We start from the raw sequence: 11,551 nt of genomic DNA on the forward strand, positions 1-11,551 counted from the left end.
AGCGTAATTTTTTTTATTTTTTCGGGTCAGAAAATAGTAATAAACTATTAAACTCCGACTATAATGTTCATACACGTGTAGCAGTTAAGCCCAATGAGTAAATCAGTAATAATATATACAATAAATCAGTTAAGTTGGAGTGAGGATACAGGCCCAGGAAAAATCTGTAATTAGAACTACAATAAAATACAAAAAGAACTTGAAACAGGCCCATCATCAACGAAGAAAAAAGATATAGAAGCTATTCCCACTGAAGCATAAGCTTTTTCTGCTTGTTGGATGAAAGCGATTCTGTTTTTTAATATGGTTGGTTCTATATGTATAGAAGTCGGTATCAAGATTCACGGTGGATGTTACAATACTCCCTTGATGTTTGGAGTTTTAAAACTCCATATAATTTTAATAAAAAAATACTATTAAAATTTAAAATTTAATTTACTTTGCGTTGATTTCGATTAATATTTAATACATACTGATGAAATCAATAAACAATTAATACTTTTTTTTTTAAAAAACTACAAACATATTAATTAGCGCAATTTACTTATTTAAATTGTTCCAACCTCAATATTACGCAAATATATTATTTCAGAAACTGATACGTAAATACATTGAAACACATTTCTATATAAACCGCTACTGGCAGTAGCGGTATACAAGAGAACAGAAACCGCTAGTACCAGCCTCGGATTATATGTATTTACGGTTGTTCATAAACCGCTGCTGGCAGCAGCGGTTTATGTTGGTTGGTTTGCGTGCGTAAACCGCTGGTGCCCATAGTGGTTTACGTTTATTGTGTTTCATTGGGCTCCCTATATAAACCATGGAGGGGCCAAATGTGAAGATGTAGAGTGTTATTCACAAATGGATGGGGAGGATAGTTTTGTGGCTCTGGTCCACTGCTCTGGAAAAATTCAAAAGAGCAAAAGGCATGGTGTGAAATTCACAGATAGAGAACCGGTTAGTATTTGTACAAAAAATTTAACCCAAATAGAATTTAATGTTAATTCTTTTCTCTTTCTTTAATAATTAAATGATGATTCTTCTCTTTCTTCTTAATTAAGGAGTACTAAAACTCCAAATACGTTAACTTTTGTTTAACTCTCTAAGAAGAGTTTTAATACTCCAAACCTTCCAAGAGTATTAAATCAGGCGCCAAGATTCACATTCCTTTTCTTACTTAAATAAAAAGCTAAGTGAAGTACACTTTGATTTCCATTATTAGATGACGGCAATAACTTATATTGTGATGATTTAACTGAGTTTCTTCAAACTTAAACCCTTCTGATTGCTTATTATTATTTCATGACTCGGCTACTTTGCCTTTAGTGTAAATACATGGAACAATTCCGCAATTATACTCCATATGATGTCCAAAAAAGTGAAGGATTGGATCAAAATGTGAGTTAGGTGATTAAGATATGTGAAAAGATTTCGGCTTTGCACTTTTGTTGTCCATATGTGATAGGTAGACCAGCCATACTAGCTAGCTAGCCACACATATATATAATACTTCAGTGTTAATTAATTATGCTCATTTCCAACCTATAATTGATTTTTTAATTATGCCTTATTCATATTCATATGTAAATACTTTTTGTTTTCTAGAAGATCTCTCTTGTGTGAACATTCTCTACTTGATTGAGCTTTATGAAATAATTAAATTCTGATTAGCTTAATAATTTTTCTTACTGACTGTAATCTGTCCTCTTTCTATCTTCAAAGAACTTGCTTAAATATTTTTTACAAGGAAAAGTATAAGGAACCAAAAGCTTATCAGCCAAAAACTAAACAAAACTACATTAATTTATATTAATAATTAATTAATTTTAATTTTTTTAAATTCAAAATTTAAAAAATTTTAAATTGATTAAGTAAACCTAATTAAAACCTATAAAAACCTTCCTCTTTTTTCTCACATTAACTTATCTACTTCCAACAATCACAAATTCGAAAAATATATAAAAGAACATCCATTTAATATAAAAAAGAAACATTCTGATACTTAGTAAAAGAAACATCCATATATATTAAATCGTAGAGATTTTGAATTCATCCAAAAGTATTTGGCTGAGTTTTGGCTGATATGCTTTTGGTTCCCTAGCTTTACTCTTTTTACAATCATACGTGTATACTAAAATTAATTATTAAAATAAATTAAATTATATATAAATACATAATGATAGATTTCTAATATGTAAATAGTATTTTTCGTATTTTTATATTCAGTCTAAGCACATATTAAGACCTCATCTAAAAAAATGTTTTTGTTCATCATCACGCGCCTACTATATATCGCTTTTTATTGGTAACTAGTAAGAGAATCCAAATCAAATGAGACACTCTACAAATAGTTTGGCCTCTTATTGATCTATAATAAATGCTTTTTGAATTTTGATTGCAGCTATATATAATATAGAAAAATATAGGGTATCAATATACTATCTGTCAATAAAGATTTGTAACCGCGCCAAAGAGAGCTACGATGTGAAATTCAAAAAGGTGTCATCCAACTATCTTCCGCAGCAACTCCTAACTGCATCGTCGTCACTCACCCCTACATTCTCCCTCACCCGGACATCAGTCGGCGTTGCCTCTACCATTCACGACGTGTCGAGCATGCTCTTCACAAAGTGACTGCCCGCATTACGCCTTCGCGATCGCCGCGTCGCATCCCTTCTGCCATTGTCGTCTTCGTTCACCACCGTCGTCTTCATCGCCACGCGGAACCCCCTCCCCCTGGAGTTGCTGCGTCTTGCCGTTAGTAGCATTGCTCGGAATGCGTGCAGTGGTTCGCGTCTGCGCTGCCGCCATGGCCTCCACCCCGACGATCCTCTGGGCAGTGTCGGTGCCCTCCGCAACCAATCCTCGTCGCCGCAACATGCGCTTTGTATGTGCAATTTTCTCCTCCGCAGGACCACTGCGGCACCTTCCCTCTCGCGACCTGCATCGCCACTGTCCACCGCAGAGCTCTCCCTCTATGTCGTTTCCACCTTCTTAATCCGATCAAAGACACCTCTACTAGAAGACACATGTATAAAGAGACACACACAGGAAACACATTTACAAAGACACTTCTATTAGACACAGTTATAAAAGACACACTTCCATTAGACACAGCCAAAAACAAGAGTTGACAGGAGTTGGTAAAATCTTTATTAGTTACATAACGAGATTAATATAATATATTTTTTTGTTCGGTTCCGCTACGTTACCAACAGCATATCTGCCAACTTCTGCCAACTCTTATTTATAATTGTGTTTTATAGAAGTGTGTTCGTGGATGTGTCTAATAAAATACCTTTTTTATAACTGTGTTTAATAGAAGTGTCTTTATAAATATATTTTTTGGATGTGTCTCTTTATATATGTATTTAAAATATATTAATTATTAGACACATCTACGAACACACTTCCATGAAACACAAATATAAATAAGAGTTGGCAGAAGTTGGCAGATAATATGTTGGTACCCTATACTTTTCCTTTTTTGTTAGGACCAGATATATATAATTTATCTAAATTAGATTGGAAATAAATTATCTCAATTTTTTTAATTATTTTTATCAGATTTGATCTCTCACTATTTAATATAATTTTTTCCTCTCATATTTTCTCTTCATGTCAAGGAGTATATAATGAAAAATCACACTTAATAAAATAATTTAAAAAATTAAGACGATCTTCCTCTTATCAAACCATTTTGGTCAGTTTCACAAAAATATAATTTGTCTGTCCTACTTTAATTAGACCAATATAATTACCAAAGTTTATGCTACTTAATTAATTTCTTAGTCATGAAATTGATGAAATTCCGTTTCTATTAATTAGGTTAATTAATTAATGTTTATGGATAGCAACAAATTGGCATGCTCTTGTCTTTACTAATCTGGCAATGTTTTTCTTTGTCACTATTTAATAGGCGGCATAAATAAATGGTATTATATTTGGGAAGATAGATGTGGAAATGTCTTGAGAGGGTGTTTGCATACTATGTAGTATGTATGTGCAAAAGGAGTGGATAACTAGATATGTCAACATTAGTCAAGAATTAAATTTTTTGTATTAATTTTTAGATTACTGGAAAATTGAATAAAGACAAATAATGATCCATCATGCTCGTTCTTATGGAGATGCATTGAATAACAGGAATCTTGGTAGTGATGGTGGGGAAGAGTAGTGATGTTACATATTTATTATTCGCTGCTCGTTTAAGTTAGGAGTTGCCTTTGGTCTCGTCGCCGCAAAACATGTGTTTTTATAATATTTATGACTCTGTTTGTGAACGGTTCATCACGGTTGTTAATTTTTATCCCCTAAACGACAATTCAGGGTGGTACTTAGTTATCCTTGCGCAAATTACATATAATGAAGGAACACCAACTTGCACTTCTCTTGTCCAATTCATGCATCTTTACTGTAAAACTTGGATGGCGAACCAAATTAAAAACTAGATAGCAGTATAGACTATATAGTATTGTGTTTTAGTATATTTTGATTAGGACATTAGAGGATACTAATGTCAAATTTGCCATGATTTAATTAGTAGTGGACAAAATCACAAAATGGACTGCCGACTGAGAAAATCTCTTCTCCATGTTGGGGCATTCAGGTGGGCCCCTAAATGCAGCATCAGCTAAATTTTCCATCATTCTTCCTTCGTCTTACCTTGCGTGATACATTGAATTGGTTCCTCTACGCATCCGAATTTAATTTCGATACATTTATAGTGAAAATAGTTTTACGCATGTAGAAATATTAAAAGATAAATATATTTTTTTCAGTAATTAGTTAATAATATTTTAAAATTTAAAATTTAAAATTAGTGCATTAAAATTAAACTTCTCATAATTAATAATACCTACAAATATAAATATAAAAAAGGTAAAATGGTCTTAATGATTGGACCGAATCTTAATTTGGTTTTTAATATTTCAAACGTTATATTTTAGTCTCAAAAACTTTTAAACGTATTATTTCAATTCCAATAAAATTTTAAGTGGGTTTAATGTTGTTCCACCATTAAATTCGACACAAACAATTCGTATATTAAAGAGTCAATATCATTTTATTTCAGTATGTAAGTAAAATCGATCCATCAATGATCACTAATAAAAAAGTTTTTTCTTTGCTTTTGAAGCGTTAATTATTGATTGTTAAGATTTAAATTTTTGTACAAAAAAATTTGAGGAGAAAAAAGATGTGACTTTTAGTTATGTCTTTTTAACACATGAAAAAAGATGTGACTTAACTAATAATGTTATTAATGTCCACTCCACTCTAAATATGATTTTGGTCCCTAAGGTGTAGGTCGAAAATTTGTTCGTCCTTAATCTTTTTTTGCATACAAAATTGTCCCCAAGGTTTAACTTAATTTTAAAATCGTCCTTTGGATCAAAATACCCTTCTCCTTCTTCACCAAAATACTCAGTTTCCTTCTTCTCCATTATAGTAACATCTCTTTTTCTTCTTCTTCGTTACAGTATTAGCAGCAACAATAAAATCAGAAGCATAGCCAATGTAATAAAAAATAGCAACAACAGCAACAATTTCAACTAACAGCAACAGAACAATTTCAACTAGTAGCAATAGCAGAAGTGTAACACTCTACCACACTAAGCTTTACGCTTAAGTCATAAAATAGAGGTGGTGTGATATTACGACCTCTAAAATAAAATGAGTACATATAATATCAGAAGAATTATATTATGCTAAGAGCCTTGAAGAATATGGGAAATAAAAAAATCGCGAATTAAAAGCGCAACGCTCAAAGAACGAATTAACTTGCATGCTAAGAAAACCATAACTATTAAACATAAGATAATAGAAGTAGGAATAGAGTGCCAAAAATACAAAATAACAAGCTACTAACTTAGCCTGCAAAGTCAAGACTGGCCGGAGAATATTTACACATATATACATACATATCCAAAACCCAAAAGTACATATACACAATCCTGCCTCTCCATAAACCTCTAAGAGGATCGAAAAAATAAGTTATGCGGAGAAGAAGCTAAGTACATATATATACACCACTGTACAACAAAACTACCCAGTAACCCCTCCGCTTTAAGGGTCCAGACGCCTAACGAGATAGCTCTCGACCTGCATCTGAAAAATAACAACATAGTATGGAATGAGAACTGAAGGTTCTCAGTATAGTAAAGGTGCCACACACATAATATATAAGGTCCTGGGAATGCTAGAGGCAATCCTAGAATGCCGTCAATCAAATTATAGAGCTTAAAGTATTAAACAGAAGCCATAATTGGTTTTCTAAGAATATTTAAACCTAACTTAGCTTAACCTTAAATCTAAGTCCCATACTGCCATTCCTCCATACCTCCAATTCCATCACGCATTTTCACAGACAAATAAACAGATAAAGGCAAACACAAGAATGTTACAATTACTGCAGGTAACAAATACACATTTAGCATGGCAAGTACATATAGGCACACCCAATAAAAGCACAAGCAAGTAGTTCAAGTAATATGCATATGATGCATGCCTGTCCTATAGCCGATGAGGCTCATCTGTCGGTTATCCAGCCAACCCGACATGTCTGATTGTACTTAGACTGTCCCCTGACGTGCATCCCCAAGAGTCTATGCATAGCTTTTTCTCAAATAATCAATATTGCTCAATGGGGGTAACATTCCCGGGAATTTATATAGTACCCGGTCACACTTACGTCGTAGGGTCAACAGAGTATCGAATTTTCAACCTGGTACACGTGGTGGCAAACCACGGTACTTAATCCAGGGAACCTCGTATCTCAGATCATTAAATCATTCAAACCAAATTTCATACATAATATTTTATCAGAAGATCCAATTAAGTCTCATATATGACTCATCCATAACATTTTATCATCAATTCATTACTTTTCAACTTTACTTCACCTTCAAGTTATTCTCATTCCCTAGCTTCATCTGATTATCAAGTTTAACACTTACATTCATGACTAAAGGAATGAAAATAGAGATTTAGAGGTTTAAAATTTAGTTTGAAACATTAAAAATCATGTTTGCTGAAATGGGATCCACGCGTACGCGTGACTCACGCGTCCGTGTGGAAATGTAAAACTGTAGCTCGCGCGCGCGTCCCTTTATCATGCATGCACGTGGGTGTAAACTTCATGTCACGCGTGCGCATGAACAAGCTTGTTTACTCCTTACGCGCACGCATGGGACTCATCGCGTACGCATCGCCGAAAATTCACTCCACGCGTGCGCATGGGTCACGCGTACGCGTGGGTATGCGTTCTTTAAAAAAAAACAGAGGCAGATGCAGTAGTGATGCAGCAGTGGGAAAAACCTGGAAACAAGACAATTTATAGGTACCAACTTCAAATCCTTATATCTTCTTCGTTTTACAATATTTTTCACCCGTTCTTCGAGTGACATAAACATTACGAACCCAATTTTCACTTCAAAATAAATTAGAAGCAAATTGAGAGTCCGAAGGCCAAGTTATATCTCGTCGAAGTTCGGCCAAAAACCAACTTTTGTAAAATTCTTCAAACCTAAATTTTCAACCAAAGCTCATTCCATTCCTTATTAAATATGCCAAAATCTAACACCATATATCAATGATAAACTCAACACAACTTCATACCGTTTATTAACCACCATCCATCAATATCATATATATATCAACAAAGCCATCAAGCCTTCAACCAATATGCATTGTAACCTATGAAACCATGAACTTGCTCATACCTCATTACCCACATCTCATTATAATATTCACATAACAATAATCTCTATTACACAACCATACCACATCATGAATATCAAATATACTAAACATTATACCATTCCGTGCAATTCAACTTATCCTATGGTTATTTAGCCTAAATTTTCACATAACATTATATATTAAATGCAAAAAACCTAAACCATATCTTGGCCGATTTCCACGTAACGACCAAAGTTATTTATTCAAAACCAAGACAGCCCCTCAAAATTCAACTAATCAGCTTCCTCTAAGTTTCAATATTCACAATTTCAAGCTCCAATTATTTATTCACAACCTAATATACATTCATAACACATATATATCCAATTTAATACTCAAAACTCAAATTTAATGAAAATAAAATAGATAAGCAAGAGTAAACTTTTTCCTCAAGCTAATTGGATCCTAAAACATCAGAAATAAAAGAAATTCAACCTTCCCATTAAAAATTAAAAAATTGGGAGAAAAGAGGGCTGAGAGTGATTAAACAAGTTACCAGTGAGATTGTTCCAGTAGAAATGTAGAGCTCGACGCGGTGAACGCGTGGTCACAAACAGTGCGGCGATCGAAACTCGGACGGACAAGTTACGGGGATTGAGAACCACCGTAAGGGTTTCGGAAGCTTTCTCCCCTCCCTGGAAGCATTTCACGTTGCTTCAGCCAAATGAGGGAGAGAAAGGAGTTTGGCTTCATTTAATGAGTTGGTCCGGTTGGACCGACGGCCCGGTTTGGGTCCGATTCAACCGGTTCAGTCTATTCGGTCTAATTTTGGACCGTTTTCTTCGAAATTAGTGTTAAAATTCTCGTTTCGATGAGTTCTATCATAATTTGATATAATATTCGCATTTGTAATCCTCCTTATTAAAAACTAATTTATTGACTAATTATCTACTAACTTAATTGGAGTTTACAAGAAGACAAGAAGAGAAGATAAACTATCACCATCGATCTCTCTCAATCCGAAAAAAATAGAAACAGAAGCAGAATAATCAACAACAACAGTAAAAATCAAAAGCAAAAGAATGGAATCAAAATCAGAAGCAAAAGAATAATAGAACCAGAGGAGGAGCAGTAGATTGACCCTCTCTCTCATCTTGAACTCTGTGCCTCCCCCTCTCTCTTTGGCAATGGCTCGATGGTGGCTGAACGGGATAGACAGCGGCAGGGCGTGACAGCGGCGGCGCTAAATACAGTCTCCCTCTCCTCCCCCGCCCCCTTTTCTCCCTCTCCGTTCTTTCCTTTCTGATCTCTTCTTTTCTTTCTTTTTTCCCCTTTGTTTCATCCGCGCGTGTGTGTGGCGTCTGTCCTCTCCATCACAGGCAGCGTCGCCACCTTCCCTTCCCCTTCTTTCCTTTTCCATTCTCTTTTTTCCTTTCGCCGTTTTTTTTTCTTTTATTTTATTTTATAATTTTTTTACTTAGGAGAATTTTAGTAATAAATTATAAAATTTAAGTAAAAATGATGATTTTAAAATTAAGTTAAATCTTAGGAACGATTTTATATGCAAAAAAAAAGTTGGGAACGAAAAAATTTCCAATCTATACCTTAAGAACCAAAATTGTACTTAACACTTCTATTAACTACTAGTATCAAATTTAATGATAAGACAATTACATTGAATTTGTTTAAAATTTTTTAAGACAAAAATAAAATATTTAAAATATTATAGACTAAATTAAAATTTAACCCAAACCTTAAAGAAACAAACTAATACTTTACCCATATATAAAGTTATAAACCACAACTATTTCTCGTGTAGTTTAAAGTAGGATTGGTTTCCTGGATAAAGGTTGATAAATCTTGTGTACAAGTTTCACTAGTTAGATGGTCGATCATCATTAGTATAGATTAATTATTTCATAAAAGTATCTTTTATAATTAATAATTGTGTAAAAGAGAATAATTAAATATATCTAATAGTTATTTATGTCATAAAAAAAATTATGATATTATTAACGGTTATAATTGCTAAAAAAATATTTTTTATTGACATTTGATTATTATTAATATTAAAAAATAAGTGATAATAAAAGTATTAACAATAAAAATCTTAAAAAAATCTTGAAAATAAGCCGTTTTTAGTAATTTTGGTAAACAGTTATTAGCACAAATTAAATACTATCTTTCACAAATAAATTTTATTAATTTATGTGTGTAAATTGATAAATATTGATATAAATTATGTTGATTCATGTGTATAAATTTTAATAAATATAATACAAACTATATATTTTATGAATGAAAATCTCTATAAATATAAGTGTAAACTATTATTAAACAAATACTGATTTAAAATAATAATATTTAATATTTAATAGTTATATGTTAATGTTGTAAGTGTGAGGAGTGTATGAAGTTGGTCCCATATCAAAAAAATAAAGAAGCGTGATAAGTTTATACGATGAGAGACTCATTAATTTACTACCTTAAGATTTTGATGAGTTAGATATGGTGTCTTTTTATTTTATGTTATCTCATTTGATTCTTCTCCAAAATCTCTCCGATAGTCGAGAGCTCCTCACAGCAACCCAACATTATATAGTATCATTATAAAAAAATTTTAACAGTTAAATAGCTATTAAAATAATTATTTTAACAGACTATCAAAATTAATTATTTTTCTTGTAGTGTTTGATATTATTTTATTTGTTCTTGAATTGAGATATTTGCCGTATACTCTGAAAGAAAAACTAAATTTTCAAATTGAAACTTGATCGATGATGATGATGATATATATTCAAAAGTTTTTTATAGTTGTGTTGGTATATAAGCACAAGATATTGAAACATGAATAATGAAATATAGAATTATATTTGATAAATAAAAATGCTGTATCTTAAAATACTAAATTAATATATTTTATATTAAAAAAATTTACAAATATTTAAAAAAATACAATTTATTTTTTTTGTTTTTAATTTTTTGTAATTATATTTTTTATTATTTTTTTAAATTTTTTAAATAAAAAATAAAAAATTTAAATTTTTATAATTTATTTTAATTTATTATCAAATAAAATACAAAACATTAATTTTTATATTTTTGTTATTTGTCTCTTTTTTTTAATATTTTGTCTTGTATCTTATTTTCAAAATCAAATACATTTTTTTTATATCAGTATATATATTAGTACCTCTCTCTTTAATCATATAATTACAAACAAATCTTTTGATTAATCTCCAGGATTCTGTCGCACATGATCACCTGAACATAAGTGGCTTCTTCATTTATTATTTATTTATTTTAAATCTTATTTATCAATATTTACTATAGCTGACCCAGCAATTGTTTGATATCTTAGTGGTCTGTTTCAGTACTGAGATTAATTGGCACTCAATCTTAATTTCCATGGTTCTCACCAAGTTGACCTATTGTAATTTTGCATTTTGGGTTAACTATTAATTTAATATAAATATTCAGTTGCTGATAAAAAAATTTTAAAAGATATTATTAATAAAATAATTTTTGAATAATTTAAAAATATAACCAAAAATAATAAATATTATATTTTTTGTAAATAATAAAAAAACTTTTTTATTTAACAAACAACTTAATTATTTATTTGATCTAAATTTCTGTGACAACATTTGAATAAATATTTATAAAGTACACAAAAAATTCGAAGTAAAATTTGAATTCTAAATTTTTCTTTTTATTTTTCAAAAAATTGTGATCATTCACAATAATTTTTCTTAATTTTATTTGACAAAAAATTATTAATTTTAAAAATAAAAAGATCTTATTTTTTTAATAATAATTATAAAAATTTGTAAAAAAATCTGATCTTTAAAATTACTTTTTGAAAAAT

Source organism: Arachis duranensis, chromosome 8 (genome assembly GCF_000817695.3).
Source record: "Arachis duranensis cultivar V14167 chromosome 8, aradu.V14167.gnm2.J7QH, whole genome shotgun sequence".
Lineage (NCBI taxonomy): Eukaryota > Viridiplantae > Streptophyta > Magnoliopsida > Fabales > Fabaceae > Arachis > Arachis duranensis.